Below are 14330 nucleotides of genomic sequence, written 5' to 3'. Positions count from 1 at the left end.
GTGAAGAAATAAACTTTACCTCTTTTTTTGGTTTCTTTGTTTTTTAAAGATTTTATTTATTTATTTTTAGAGAGAAGGGAAGAGAGGGAGAAAGAGAGGGAGAGAAGCATCAATGTACGGTTGCCTCTTGCATGCTCCCAACTGGGGACCTTGCCTGCAACCCAGGCATATGCCCTGACTGGGTATCGAGCCAGTGACCCTTTGGTTTGCAGGCCAGCACTCAATCCACTGAGCCACACCAGCCAGGGCTAAAATCACCTCTTGATAGCAGGAGCTGCCAAAAAACTTGTGGTCATTTTTCTCATCACATTACCATTTCTTAGTTTTACCTGTTCTTGAACTTCATATAAATGGAATCATACCAAAATTATTCTTGTTTCTGACTTCTTTATTTCAACATTATGTTTCTGTGTGTGGCAGTAGGCTGTTCTTTTTTTATTGCTGCTGCTCATATTCCATTGTATGAATATATCACAATGTATTTATTCTACCACAAGTTCAACATTTGACTTGTTTTTGTTTGTAGCTATTATAAATAAAGCTGCTATTAATGCTCTTATGCATGTCTTTTGAAGGGCATATGTACTTAATTATCTTGGGTGTGTACCTGGGAATGGAATTACAGGGTCAAGGGGTAGGCCAGTATTAAGCTTTAGAAGGTTTTGTCAATAGTTTTCTGATGTGATTGCATTAATTTACATACGCATAAGCAATATATGAGAGTTCTGGTTGCTCCACATCCTTGACAATGCTTGGTATTGTCAGTCTTTTAAGTTTCAGTTATTCTGATAGGTGTTTTGTGGTGTCTCGGTGTTATTTTGATTTGCATTTCTTTCATGATAATGATGTTGAACATATTTTTACATGTTTAATGGTCATTTGGCTTTTTTGTGAAGCACTACTTAAAAATTGGGAGTTGTTTGTCTTTTTCTTGTTGGTTTGCAGAAGTTCTTTCTATAGTCTGCCTTTGAGTTAGTTATTGTATTGTGTATGACAAGTAGTTTGTCTGTTCCTTCTCTTACTGTCCCTCCATCTGGGTTTGATGTGATGTTTTCTAATGATTAAAATTGCATGATTTCTCTGGGGTTATAGGTTTCTGAAAAAAATACCATAGAAGGGAAGTACCCATGCCAGTGAATCATATCAGAAGGTACAATTTCAATATGACATCACTGGTGATATTAATTCTGATTCCTTGGTTATATGTTAAATTTTTCCAATGTGAAGTTACTATTTTTGTTTTCCATGCTTTATTTTTTGGGGGGAGTTGAGTTATTTTTAAAATATTTTATTTTATTTTTTAGAGAAAGGGGAACAGAGGGAGAAAGGGAGGGAGAGAAACACTGATATGCAAGAGAAACATTAATTGGTTGCCTCTCACATGCCCCCAACTGAGGACCTGACCTGCAACCCAGGCATGTGCTGTGACTGGGAATCGAACTGGCAACCTTTCATTTTGTAGAATGATGTCCAATCTACTGAGCCACAGGGCTGAAACTGAGCTATTAAGTCCAACCATACTCAAAGAGTAAGGAGTCATGCTCCCTGCTTCTTGGGGTGGAGTATCTACATAATTTATTTCCATTTTTTTCCATAGGAACTTTGTCCCCTTTCCTCATTTATGTACTTATTTATATCAGTATGGATTCATGGATATTTATTTTATTCTGAGTTATAATCCAAAATTATCATTATTTTGTTGCTCAAATTGTACAATGAACACATTTGAACTAATGAAAAGATATAGAATACTGTATTAAAAACCTGAAGAAGACTTCTGGCCAAGATGGAGGCGTAGACAGACACACTGCATCTCCCTCCACAACTAAGAAGGAATACAACTACCTCAAAACTAGAAACTATCAGAAGTTCCAGAAAATCAAACTACATGGAAATCCAGCAAACAAAGATATAAAGAAGAAATACTCATCCAGACACGTAGGAGGGTCAGAGCCAGGGTGGAGAGGATGCGGTGTGGTGGCAGCAGCAGTGGCAGACCGGCAGAAAGCACAGTCATATGTTTTAAAAAGCCAGGAGGGATACCTGGGGAGTGTTCCCAGCTCCTCACCGGACCTCACAGCCCACGGTCCCAGCACCAGGGAAAATCAAGCCTCATTGCTTCTGACTGTGCATACCAGTGGGGGTTGGGGTGGAGGCAGAAACTGCTAGTCTCAGAAGTGTCCACTTGTTTTAAAGGGCACCCACAGTCCTAGAATGTCCACAGACCCACCCACTCTGGGAATGATGGCCAGGGCAGCAGCTAGAGGGGTGCCAGTCCGGGGCAGAAGTGGGAGAGGTGCCTGGAAAAGGGACGAGTGCTGGGCAGGCGGCACTGTTCCCTCTTGGACCCTTCCCCCACATACAGTGCCACAGGTGGTGAAACAGGTTGCCCTGTACTGATGAATCCCTAAGGCTCCACCCCTTACAATGTAACAGGAGTGACAGCTCTACCTGGGATGCGGAGGCAAACAGACACAGGAGCCTGTCAGAATGAGGAGACAGAAAAGTATGGCCCAAAAGGGGAAATGGATCAAGGTTCCAGTGGGAAAACTAAGCGACGAGGAGATAGCCAACCTAAGAGACGAGGAGATAGACAACCTAACAGATGCAGAATTACAAACACTGGTGATAAAGATGCTCACATGCTTGACAGATATGCTTGAGTATGGCAGACGTGTAAGAGAAGAAGTGAAGGCCATGCTAAGTGAAACAAAGAAAAATCCACACAACACCAATGGTGAAGGGAAGAAAACCTGGGTTCAAATCAATGATTTGGAACATAAGGAAGAAAAAGACAGTCAACCAGTGCAGAATGAGGAAGCAAGAATTGGAAAAAATGAGGAAAACTTCCCAAATTTTGTGAAGGAGATGGACATACAGGTCCGGGAAGCACAGAGGGTCCTGGGTGAGCTGGACCCAGAGGGGACCACACCAGGACGCATCATGATTGAGATGCCAAAGGTGAAAGATAAAGACAGGGTCCTGGGGGCAGCAAGAGAGAGGCAAAGAGTTGCCTACAGTAGGGTGCCTATAGGACCATCCGCTGATTTCTCAGAGGACATTTTGCAGGCAGGAAGGGACTGGCAAGCAGTATTTAATGTGATGAAAAGCAAGCTACAACCAAGATTACTCTATCCAGCAAAGCTTTCATTTGGCATGGAAGGGCAGATGAAGTGCTTCCCAGACAAGGTGAAGCTAAAGGAGTTCATCATCACCAAGCCATTACTATATGAAATGTCAAAGGGACTTACTTAAGAAAAAGAAGATCAAAACTATGAACAGTAAAAGGACAACAAACTCACAACTATCAACAACTGAATCTAAAAAATAAAAACAAAATCCAACTAAGCAAACCAGAATAGGAACAGAATCATAAGTATGGGGATCATTTGAAGGGTTATCAGCTGGGAGGGGAGGGGGAAAAATGGGGAAATGGTGGAGGGACTAAAGCATAATCAGTTGATACAAAATAGAGGGGGGATGTTAAGAATACTATAGGAAATGGTGAAGCCAAAGAACTTATATGCACGACCCACGGACATGAACTAAGTAAGGGGAGTGGGATTGCTGAAGGGAACGGAGGTACTGGGCAGAGGGGAACAAATGGGAAAAAATTGCAACTACTGTAACAACACAATCAATAAAATATACTTAAAAAAAAACCCTGAATATAATCATTTTCAATTAAACATGGAACATTTATCAATTATGATCACAAACTGGGCCATATGATACTCCAAACACATTTCAAACAGTTGAAATCATGAAGAATATAGTTTCCAACCTTGATACAATTAAATTAGATAGCAATAACACAAATATATCTAGAAAATCCTAGATATATATGGGAAATTAAGAACTAAATTTTAAAATAGTTTGTGGATCAAGGACGATATAATGGACATTAGGAGATATTTTGAACTTCACAACAATGAATATATAACATATCAAGACCTATGGCCCTGGCTGGTGTGGCTCAGTGGATTGAGTGCCGACCTGTTAACCAAAGAGCTGCTGGTTCAATTCCCAGTCAGGGCACCTGTCTGGGTTGTGGGCCAGGTACCCAGTTGGGGGCATGTGAGAGGCAACCACACATTGATGTTTCTCTTCCTCTCTTTCTCCCTCCCTTCCCTAAAAATACATAAATAAATTTTTTATGTTAAAAAAAAGACTTATGGAATGCAGTTAAAGTATTACCTTTCCTTCAAAGGTACAGCCTTAAACATCTATATTACAAAGAAGAAAGGTTGAAAATTAAAGAGCCAGTTTTATGAAGTTAAAATATTAGTTGAAGGATTGTAGAAGAAAGAAAGCAATAAATGTGATGTGAAAAAATAGACTGGACAATTAAGGAGATGCTTTTTATTCAGTTTACTGCAATTAGGTGAATATTTCTTAATGAGGCAAGTAAACAAGGGAATTATAGATACATCTTATGGGAGTCATGAAGAAGAATGGAGGTGGATCTTCTCTAAGGATGTGGTGCTTTGCAAGTTAACCAGAGCACAAAAGGATGGGAACACAAGTCTCAGATAATATTCAATATTGTCAGTAAGAACAGAAACCAATAAAATAGAATACAAAATTATAATACAAGAGAGTGGAGCATGCATGGGGGAAATTCTACTTTTAAGCATATGCTCAGATATACCCCAGGAGATGTATACAATGTTGTTAACTGCAACTGTTGCTAATGGTGAAAAGACTGGAAAATGGATAGTCATAGACTGGACTCTTAAGCAGCAGTTAAAATGAATGAACTAACTTACAGTTATCAACATGGGAAGATTTAGAAAACATCATGTAAAGTGAAAAATGCAGGTTTGAATAAGATTTGATAGCATTTATCTCACAGGTAATACTATATATTCTTTATGGGTAAATATAGATTTATAAAAGCATACATAGGAAGACATATACCAATCTTGAGAAACTTTTGCAGAGGGAAAGAGGAAGGGAGGGAAGGAGAAAATGTGATGGAGGAGAACTGTAGTTGTATCACTAACAATAAATTTCTTTAAAGGAAAATATTTAAAGCAAGTATGCAATGTGTTTACAAAAGTGTTAAATTAATCACTTCCTAGCCATGTGATCTTGTGCAAAGGACTTAGTCTTTATGAGCCTCAATTTCTTCATTTGCAAAATGGTGTAATAATTGTACATATAACTCATGAAGTTGTTTTGAAGATTAAGTGAAGGAATATATACAATTTTTTGTAGGGTCACCACATAAGCACTCCCTAAATCATAGCTGTTATTATTACTGGAAAGAAAGTGTCAAAAACATTCATTCAGCTGCGAGTCACTAAGGACAGGTGTGAAAGTGTGCATTCCACAGGAAAATGACATGTGCCACTCCGGAGCAGAAGCATCTCTGGTGCCGAGTGTGCCCTTGGGCAGAGAGAGCAGGGCTGGAATGTTGCCTTCTCATTGTGTTGCTCTGTTGAGCAGCATGTCTGTCTCCCCTGAAGCATTTGTGTGAGTTGTGTTTGTTAGGGTAGTGGGTAGTGAATGCTCTTGTGTGGCACAAGGCACTGTATGATTGGGATTCTTCTAAGTTGTGATCTGAAGTTTCCAGAATGGTACCTCCAGAGAGTGGTCTGCTGTCTTCCCAGCTGCTGCCTCATGAAGAGCAGAATAGTGGCATATGGAATCCAGACACTGGCAGAATTGATGAAGAAGTCGCTATTCTGTCTTCTCAGCCTTGAGGCACATCTGGAAGAATAACTGGTTTCTTCTATCAGTGGCTTTATGGACCTGTCCTTCTCACGTTAGGAAGATGTGATAAAGTCCTATGGGCTTTCCCTGTTGCCCATTCGTTTCTAATAGCAAAGTGCAGTCCACTGAAAAGGCTCAAAAGGTTATGGAAAAATCACAGGGATACCTGAAGTAGCATCTCAAAAACAGGCTGCAGGGTAGCATGGGGTTGGGCTTGTTGCTACTGCCCTCACCAAGGAAAATAGAAGTTAACTTTACCTCTTCTTGTTTAGACAGTCATCAGCTATAGCCTATTGACTTTTGATACCCAGTGCCCTCAAAAGTCTTCTCCTTGCCATCAGATCAAAAGCAGAGCAGTATTCATTTTACACTCTAGTACGAATGAATTTATATTAATAATGTAAGTGTATTTTGGAGGTGGCATTATTGGTAAGCTATTTCTGAGAACTTTTAGGGCAAAAGCACCTGTTTGTCTCCTCCAATTCTAGTGCAGTATTTTTTTTCCTCAAAGGCTGTGTCCCCAGTCTTTCTGTCCAAGTCAGTCTGTGCTCATCATGAGATAACTAGCTGCCCACAAATCTGCCACTTAGTTGCTTCTTCCTCTCCTGCTTCAGCCCCTTACCTAATGCCCCACACTTAAGACTCTCAAATCTTAGGGACCGAGACTTCATTTATTTTGCCCTCCACTTCAAGGGTGGTGATCCAAGCATATCCTGCCAGCCAGTTAATCGATGAGAGCTCAATGTCCCGGAGTTTCTGTTTCTTTGAGTTCCCCATGGTATCTTGGAATGTGAGCATATGTAAGAGATTGTGTGTATGAGTGTGTTTTTGTGTCAGAGATGGGGGTAGGAAGACAAAATTGTGAAGGACTTCAGTGAAAATGTTCCTTAGTGATGTTACTTACACGTACTTGAGAACTAACATAGAGAGAGGAAATTCAGTTTGTCTGTATAAACTGAATTTATGAGATCTGCTTATTCTTCATGGCTAATTTTACCATATGCTCAATGATAACTGTGCATGTTGTCAATATGCATCAGATGAAATTGATTGTAAGCTATATTTATTTACAATGTGACATTATGTTCAGCTATGCTGACACTTGTGTTGATTATCTAGTATGGTTTCCTACCCATGTATTCTGCTCACATGCGAAAAAAAATCAGGGAAGTGACTAGTATTTCTGAGATATGGTCCCTTCTCTCTTTTCTTTCTTTCTTTTATTTTTTAAGGGGGGGAGAGAGAGAGAGAGAGAGAGAACATGGATTTGTTGTTCCACTCATTTATGCATTTGTTGGCCAGCTCCTGTATGTGCCCCAACTGGGAACTGAACTCACAACTTTGGCACATTGGGATGATGCTCCAATCAACTGAGCTACACGGCCAGGGCCTCCTCTCTTTTCTTTTGGCATCTGCTGGGCAGCTAAGTTGCAGAGGTCACTGTGGTTGTAAAGTAGAAGAAAAGAAAGCATATATAATAAAAGGTGTAATTTTCCTAAAGCAGTATAAAACTGTTCCTCAGTACTCAGCATATATAGCTTATATTTACTGTATGTGCTTTTTCTCTATTCTATTTACCACCTTTGATTCCTGGGAGATTAAATCTGTACAAGCGTAGATACATACTAATATGATGAACTTTAAAATGTTATTTCCCTTCCTTTATCATCAGTGATTATCATGTAAAGTTGTTATGAAAGCTTTGTGACAGAGGTTATACTAAAATTGAAAGTATATGAACTTACTGAAAATCATGTAAAAATTAGCTATGTTTCTAATGTGGTTTCTCAGATTGATTAATTTATGCAATTGAATTGTTCTACTCTCTTGTAAACATACATTCACACTTTGCAGACTTGCACACCTGCAAAGTAAAGTGTGGTGGTATTTGTGATATTATCATTGTTTCATCAAGAATGATAACTCAGGTGACTTTTGAAATCTCACTTTATAAGCCATTATATATTACCTTCCTGTTTCAATACAGTGAAAATTGATTCCATAAAGGTCTTAAAGGTCAAAACTATCTTAAATTTAAAAACAATTTTAAACACCTTGGCATTTATGACATGTTGTTGCATTAATTTAAAGAGAGTTTGAAGGTGTTATAAAGTTTAACATTGTATGAAATCACTTCCCCAAAATATACATGTATAAGTTTAGATATGGTGAAATTTTTTTCTTTAGAGATTGTGTGTCTTTCAAAAATTTACTTTTCTTTGGATTGAAACTATGACAAGGATATCCCCTTATAGGTTTTAAGTCAGAATTTTAACAATTGTTACAGAAATCATGGAAAAGTCTCTGTTTCTCCCTCTTCATTTTCTTTCCCTTTATCCTTCATTATTTCACTGTACCCTCCCTTTGGCATTTGTAAGCACTGTCATGTAACTGGAACCACGTTAGGTGGTAGGGATTCCAAAATGAAGGGATATAGTCAGTCTCTGCTCTCAAGAGTCTAAGTCTAGTTGGTGAGAAAGAAGAATAAAAAAATTGTAGTATTGGTTGTGGAGTGGTCAGGGAAGTCTGCCTAGAGGAGGTGATAGCTGAGCTGGAAGGATGAGAGATGACATGGAGATGAAGTTAATTTTATTTGGAATATTAATGGTTTTTAGGTATGATAGCTTTCTTTATACCAAGTATGGCAGAATAGAGACCCCAGGGTTCCATCCCTCCATTACAGCAACTAATGATCTGGCAAAAACTGTCAGAGTCAACTTTGCAGAGCTCAGGAATCTAGTTGGAAGCATACAACAGCCAGGGGAACACTTAATGAAGAAGCTGCTGCATTGAAGCAAGAGAGTTCTTGGGTGTTTTAAATTGTCTCTCTGCCCTTCCCCACATACCAGATGGGAAGTGGCTGTGAAGAGAGAAGCCTGTTTTCCTAGTGCTGGTTGCCAATTACCTGAGGGGCAATGCAGACCTTATTCTCAAAGAATCGTGGTTGTGTATTTTGATCTGGCTGGTGGCTCCCTGAAGGACTGGTGCGCAACGGCTGACCTCTGTTTAGCCCAACCAGAGCATTCTCAGGATTGGGACAGCTTCCCAGGTGGCATTTGATAAAAGCACTTAAAGGCAAAGGTATTGGTTATAGCAGCCTGGGTCAACAGACAGGTCAAGCAAGACAAATTAAAAAAAAAAAAAAAAGCCTTGGAAGAAACAGTTTTGGAAAGCAGATATGTGGGGGAATGAGGGCTTTTAAAAGCTCTGGTGTAAATTAGGGAATCAAAAAGGCCCTCCATATGCTCAGAAAAGGCCTGCTCACACCCTGGCTGGTGTGGTTCAATGGACTCAGTGCTGGCCTATGAATGGAAGAGTTGCTGGTTCAGTTCCCAGTCAGGGCACATGCCTGGGTTGCAGGCCAGTTCAGCAGTTGGGGGCATGTGAGAGGCGACCAATCCATGTATCTCTCACATGTTTCTCTCCCTCTCTTTCTCACTCCCTTCCTTTTTCTTTAAAAATAAATAAAATCTTTAAAAAGAAAGAAAGAAAGAAAGAAAGAAAGAAAGAAAGAAAGAAAGAAAGAAAGGAAGAAAGGAAGAAAGGAAGAAAGGAAGAAAGGAAGAAAGGAAGAAAGGAAGAAAGGAAGAAAGAAAGAAAGAAAGAAAGAAAAGGCCTAATCTTCAGAGAAGATACTAAACTTTCACCTCTGGCTGATCTTTAGGCTCTACACAAGCAGGAAGTAAGAGTGAAGGCAGTGTTACAAGTGATCTGGCTAAGCATTGAAAGAAATGTCCCAACACAGAGGCAATCTTCAAAGAGAGGGAAAGGTTTTTTCCTTTTGTTTCCTCACTCGAGAACATTTTTTCGCTTTTTTTTTTTGTTTTTTTTGTTTTTTTTTTAGAGAGAGAGGTAGGGGGAGAGAGAGAAACATAAATGCATGAAAGAAGCATTGATTAGTTGCCTCCCATACATGTCTGAACTGGGGATCATATGCATCTGGACTGGGGACCGAACCCTAAACCAGGCATGTGCCTTGACTGGGAATAGAACCCACAACCCTTTGGTTATGGGATGATGCTCCAACCAACTGAGCCACACTGGCCAAGGCAAAGAGTGGGAGAATTTTTTAAATTCTTCTAAAAAATATTTTGAGGCTTCAGAAATTTATAGATATATTCTTAATACACTAACTGACCATTAAGGCTATGGAACATGGACTTCAGTGGCCACATATAATAAAGAACAAAAGACTTTACAAAAATAATTTAAAAAAGCAATTAAAATGACAATCACCCCAAAAAAGCAGCAACAAAACATACAAATTGAGTTATTTTTTGTACGTGGGTTGGCCAAAAAGTTTGTATGTTTTATTTCTGTAAAATAAAATACACATTTTTCATTTTCATTTTATTGATAGGGATATTTTGAATATGTCAGCTACCTCCCACATAGTATAACATTAATTATTCTCAATTAATGCCTCAATTTGATCACTATCGACTTCAACTGGCCTACCTGACCGTGGAGCATCATCCAGTGAGAAAACCAGCAGGAAACTTCGCAAACCACTTTTCACAGGTTCGATCAGTCACAGCACCTTCTCCACACACTGCACAAATTTTTTTTTTCAGTTGCATTTTTACCTTTCTTGAAATAATAAAGCATACTATGCTGAAAATGTTGTGTGTTTTCTTCAATTTTCAATATTAAAATGGTTACACAAAAATTCACCAATTTTGATAAGTTTTTTTTTAATGCATGCTGATATGACAGATGTCACAATATAATTTAATGAAATTGTTTTGAATGAAGTTAAAGACAACTAAGCACTACTAGAGCCATCTTATGGAAAAAAAGCAAACTCTTTGGCCAACCCAATATATGGGGTGAGATAATAGTCTACCTTCATTCTTTTACATAAGGATATCCAGTTATCCTAGAACCATTTGTTGAAGAGACTATCCTTTTCCCATCGAGTGCTCTTGGCACCCTTGTTAAAAATCAATTGACCATAGATGCATGGGTTTATTCATGGGCTCTCAATTCTATGCATGTGTATCTTTATGCCAGTACCACTCTGTTTTGACACTCTAACCTTATAGTAAGTTTTGAAATCAGAAAGTGTGAATCCTCCAACTTTATTCTTCTCTTTAAATATTGTTTTGGCTATTAGGGTACCTTGCAATCCCATGTTAATTTTAAGATCAGCTTTTATGTTTCTAAAAAAAGGGGGCTCTAGGGTTTTAAGGGGGTTTCTATTGAATCTGTAGATCACTTTGGAGAATATTGTCATCTTAACAGTAAGACATATTCCAGTTCACGAACAAGAGATATCTTTCCATATATTTAGGTTTTCTTTAACTACTTTCAACAATGTTTTTTATAGTTTTCAATATATTAGTCCTCTTCGGTTAAATTTATGCCCAAGTAATTTATTGTTTTGATGCTATTGAAATGGAATTATTTTCTTAATTTTCTGGGAATGGAATTGCTCATTGCTAGTGTACAGAAATACCACTGATTATTGCATGTCAATCCTGGACCCTGCCACTTTACTGAATATATTCATTTTTAATAACTTTCTTGTGTATTCTTTAGGAATTTCTATATAGGATCATGTCCTCTTTAAAGAGAGATAGTTTTACTTATTCCTTTACAATTTGGATGTCTTCTCTTTCTTTTTCTTCCCTAATTGCTCTGGCTAGAAGTTCCAGGACAATGTTGAATAGCATTGGTGAAAGTAGCATTCTTGTTTCTTCCTGATCTTTGGAGGAGAGCTTTGAGTTTTTCATTATTAAGTGTAATGTTAGCTGTGGGTTTTTCATAAATGCTCTTTATCAGGTTAAAGGTGTTCCTTCTATTTTTTTGAGTTTTTTTTTTTTTTCAAAAAAGTGTGTTGTATTTTTTTGATCCTCACCTGAGGATATATTTATTGATTTTTGAGAGAAAGTAAGAGAGAGAGAGAAAGAGAACCATCAATGAGAGAAACATCAATCCATTGCCTTCTGCACATGCCCCAGTTGTGGGGAGGGGGGTCAAACCTGCAATCTAGGTATATGCTCTGACCAGGAATCGAACCTGTAACCTTTTGTTGTATTGGACAACATTCCAACCAACTGACCTACCAGCCAGGACTGTGTTGCATTTTTCAAATGCTTTTTTGGCATCTATCAGATGATCTTATAAGTTTTTTCCCTTAAATCCAGTAATATGATGTACTACATTGATTGATTTTCATTTATTGTTTTCCTGAAATAACCCCACTTGGTCATGTGTTGTAATTCTTTAAATATGCTGCTGGATTCCATTTGCTAGCATTTGGTTGAGAAATTTTACACCTATATTTACAGGGGATATTGGTTTATAAATTTTCTATTCTTATGATGTCTTTGGCTTTAGTAATGAATTAGAAAGTGTTCCCTCTTACATTTTTAGAAGAGCCTGAGAAATATCTCTGTTAATTACCCTTTTAATATTTGGTAGAATTTACCAGTGAAGCTGTTTGTTCCTGGGCTTTTCTGTGTTGGCAGATTTTTGATTACTGATTCCATCTCTGTACTTGTTATAGGCCTGTTCAGATTGTTTATTTCTTCTGGAATCCGTTTTGGTAGTTTGTGTGTTTTCAAGAATTTTCTTTTTCATTTAGGTATCTATTTTTTGTGCATGTAATCATACATAGTATTCTTTTATAATCCTTTTTATTTCTGTTAAGCCAGTAGTAAATGTCCTCTTCTCATTCCACATTTTAGTAACTTGAATTTTTCTTTTTTTTCAAATCTTCTTTAAAATTTGTCAATTTTATTGATCTTTCTAAAGAACCAACTTTTGGATTTATTTGATTTTTCATATATTTTCCTCGTCTCTATTTTGTTTATTGCCATGTTTCTTATTTTTAAATGTAGATGTTTGAAGCTATAACTTTCCTTCTGCTTTAATTTAATCCCATTAATTTTTGTATGTTGTATTTTGTTTTCATTAATCTGAACTTATTTTCTAATTTCCATTGTGATTTTTTTCTTTGACACAATGGTTATTTAGTAGTGTTGTTTAATTTTCACATATTTGTATATTTTTCAAGTTTCCCTCTGTTATTGATTTCCAATTTCATTCCCTGTAGTCAGAGGACATACTTAGTATGATTTTAATCTTCATAAATTTATTGACTTATTTTGTGGTCTAATGCATGGTTTGTCCTGGAGAATCTCTAATGTGCACTTGAGAATATGTAGTGTGCTGTTGTGGGGTTGACTGTTCTGTAAGTGTTTGTTATTCAAGTCTTGTATTTCCTTATTGATCTGTCAAGTCTTTCTATCAGTTATGGAAAATGGAGTATTGAAGTCTTCAACTATCATGGTAGAATTGTCTTTACTTTCTCTCAATTCTATTTTTGGCATACATATTTTTTAAGTATATTTTATTGATTATATTGTTACAGTAGTTCCAATTCTTTCCCCTTTGCTCCCCTCCACCCAGCACCCCCTCCCCCAACAATCCCCCCAAGTCCATGCCCATGAGTTGTACATACAAGCTTTCCTGTCTCACCCTTTCATATATTCTTCTTTTTTAAAAATTAATTAATTAATTAATTAATTTAACAATAAAAAATAACAATCCCTCCCTCTCAGACTTAAGACCCTTTATAATCTTATAAAGGACAATGGGCGAAGGTCTCAAGCTCCTCTAGCTGCTTCAAGCTGGACATGGTCGTCGTCCTACCTACCCTTGGGTCCAGAAATCCCTAATAAGAGTGGGGGTGTGGAGGGGAGGGTGGCCTTCCCACATGGGGAAGGATCGTGCAGACTCCAGGTCAGCTGGCTGTCCCCGGACAATGGCGTGCTTGGTTTAACAGGCTGGCATCATTGTTGTATTCTGGGAGCAACAGACTTGGCAAAAGGGTTAAAAGACATCATTTAATCCATAACCACTAGATGACAAAAGACAGGTATTAATTTTTCAATGTCCCACATTAGGGAAAAGAAGGGCTTCTTTGGAGGAAGGTGTGCCAGGTACATCTCACCTGTCCAAAACACTTTTGCCCATTATACTTAGTTTGGGCTGAGGGAAATATTTTAGGTTTCCCCCCTCTCAGATCTCTGGAATCTTTCTATCCAAGCCATTAGGACAGAAAAGAGAAAAGAGTTTTAAAGTGAAGCCCACAGACCACCCCATTCTTCACCAACCCAGCCACTTAGTTCAGCCAAACCATTGAGTCTCAGGAGGCAGTGATGCAGACAGGAGTAAGTGAGGCCTATACGTACAGACAATCACTCACGTAATGAGATCATAGGCTTATGCCCTTTGAAAACAGAAAACACATGTTAATTTATGTAACATAACCCACATACAAGTCTCTAAATTTGTAGGACTGTCTTATTGGAAAGACATCCAGTTGCAAGGCATTTGACATTCTTTTTGCCTGTAAATTAAACATCTTTGATAATACCACAGACATAGTTTAATTTTCAAATCAAAACAAACTTCAAATGAAGATAAACTTTAAAGACGGTTAGCTGCACTACTTTGTAGTCTACTACTGAGCATTGTGATTTTCCTTGAATCACAATTTTTCTCCCTAAGATTACCCTCCTTGTCATTAAAGGGACTGCATTAAGTCCATTTTTAATTTATCCCATTCATTTGCATAAACACAACAGGAGCAGAAAATGATC

The sequence above is a fragment of the Furipterus horrens genome, unplaced genomic scaffold (assembly GCF_987537825.1).
Source record: "Furipterus horrens unplaced genomic scaffold, mFurHor1.1.pri manual_scaffold_17, whole genome shotgun sequence".
Lineage (NCBI taxonomy): Eukaryota > Metazoa > Chordata > Mammalia > Chiroptera > Furipteridae > Furipterus > Furipterus horrens.
This window is presented reverse-complemented; position numbering follows the sequence as displayed.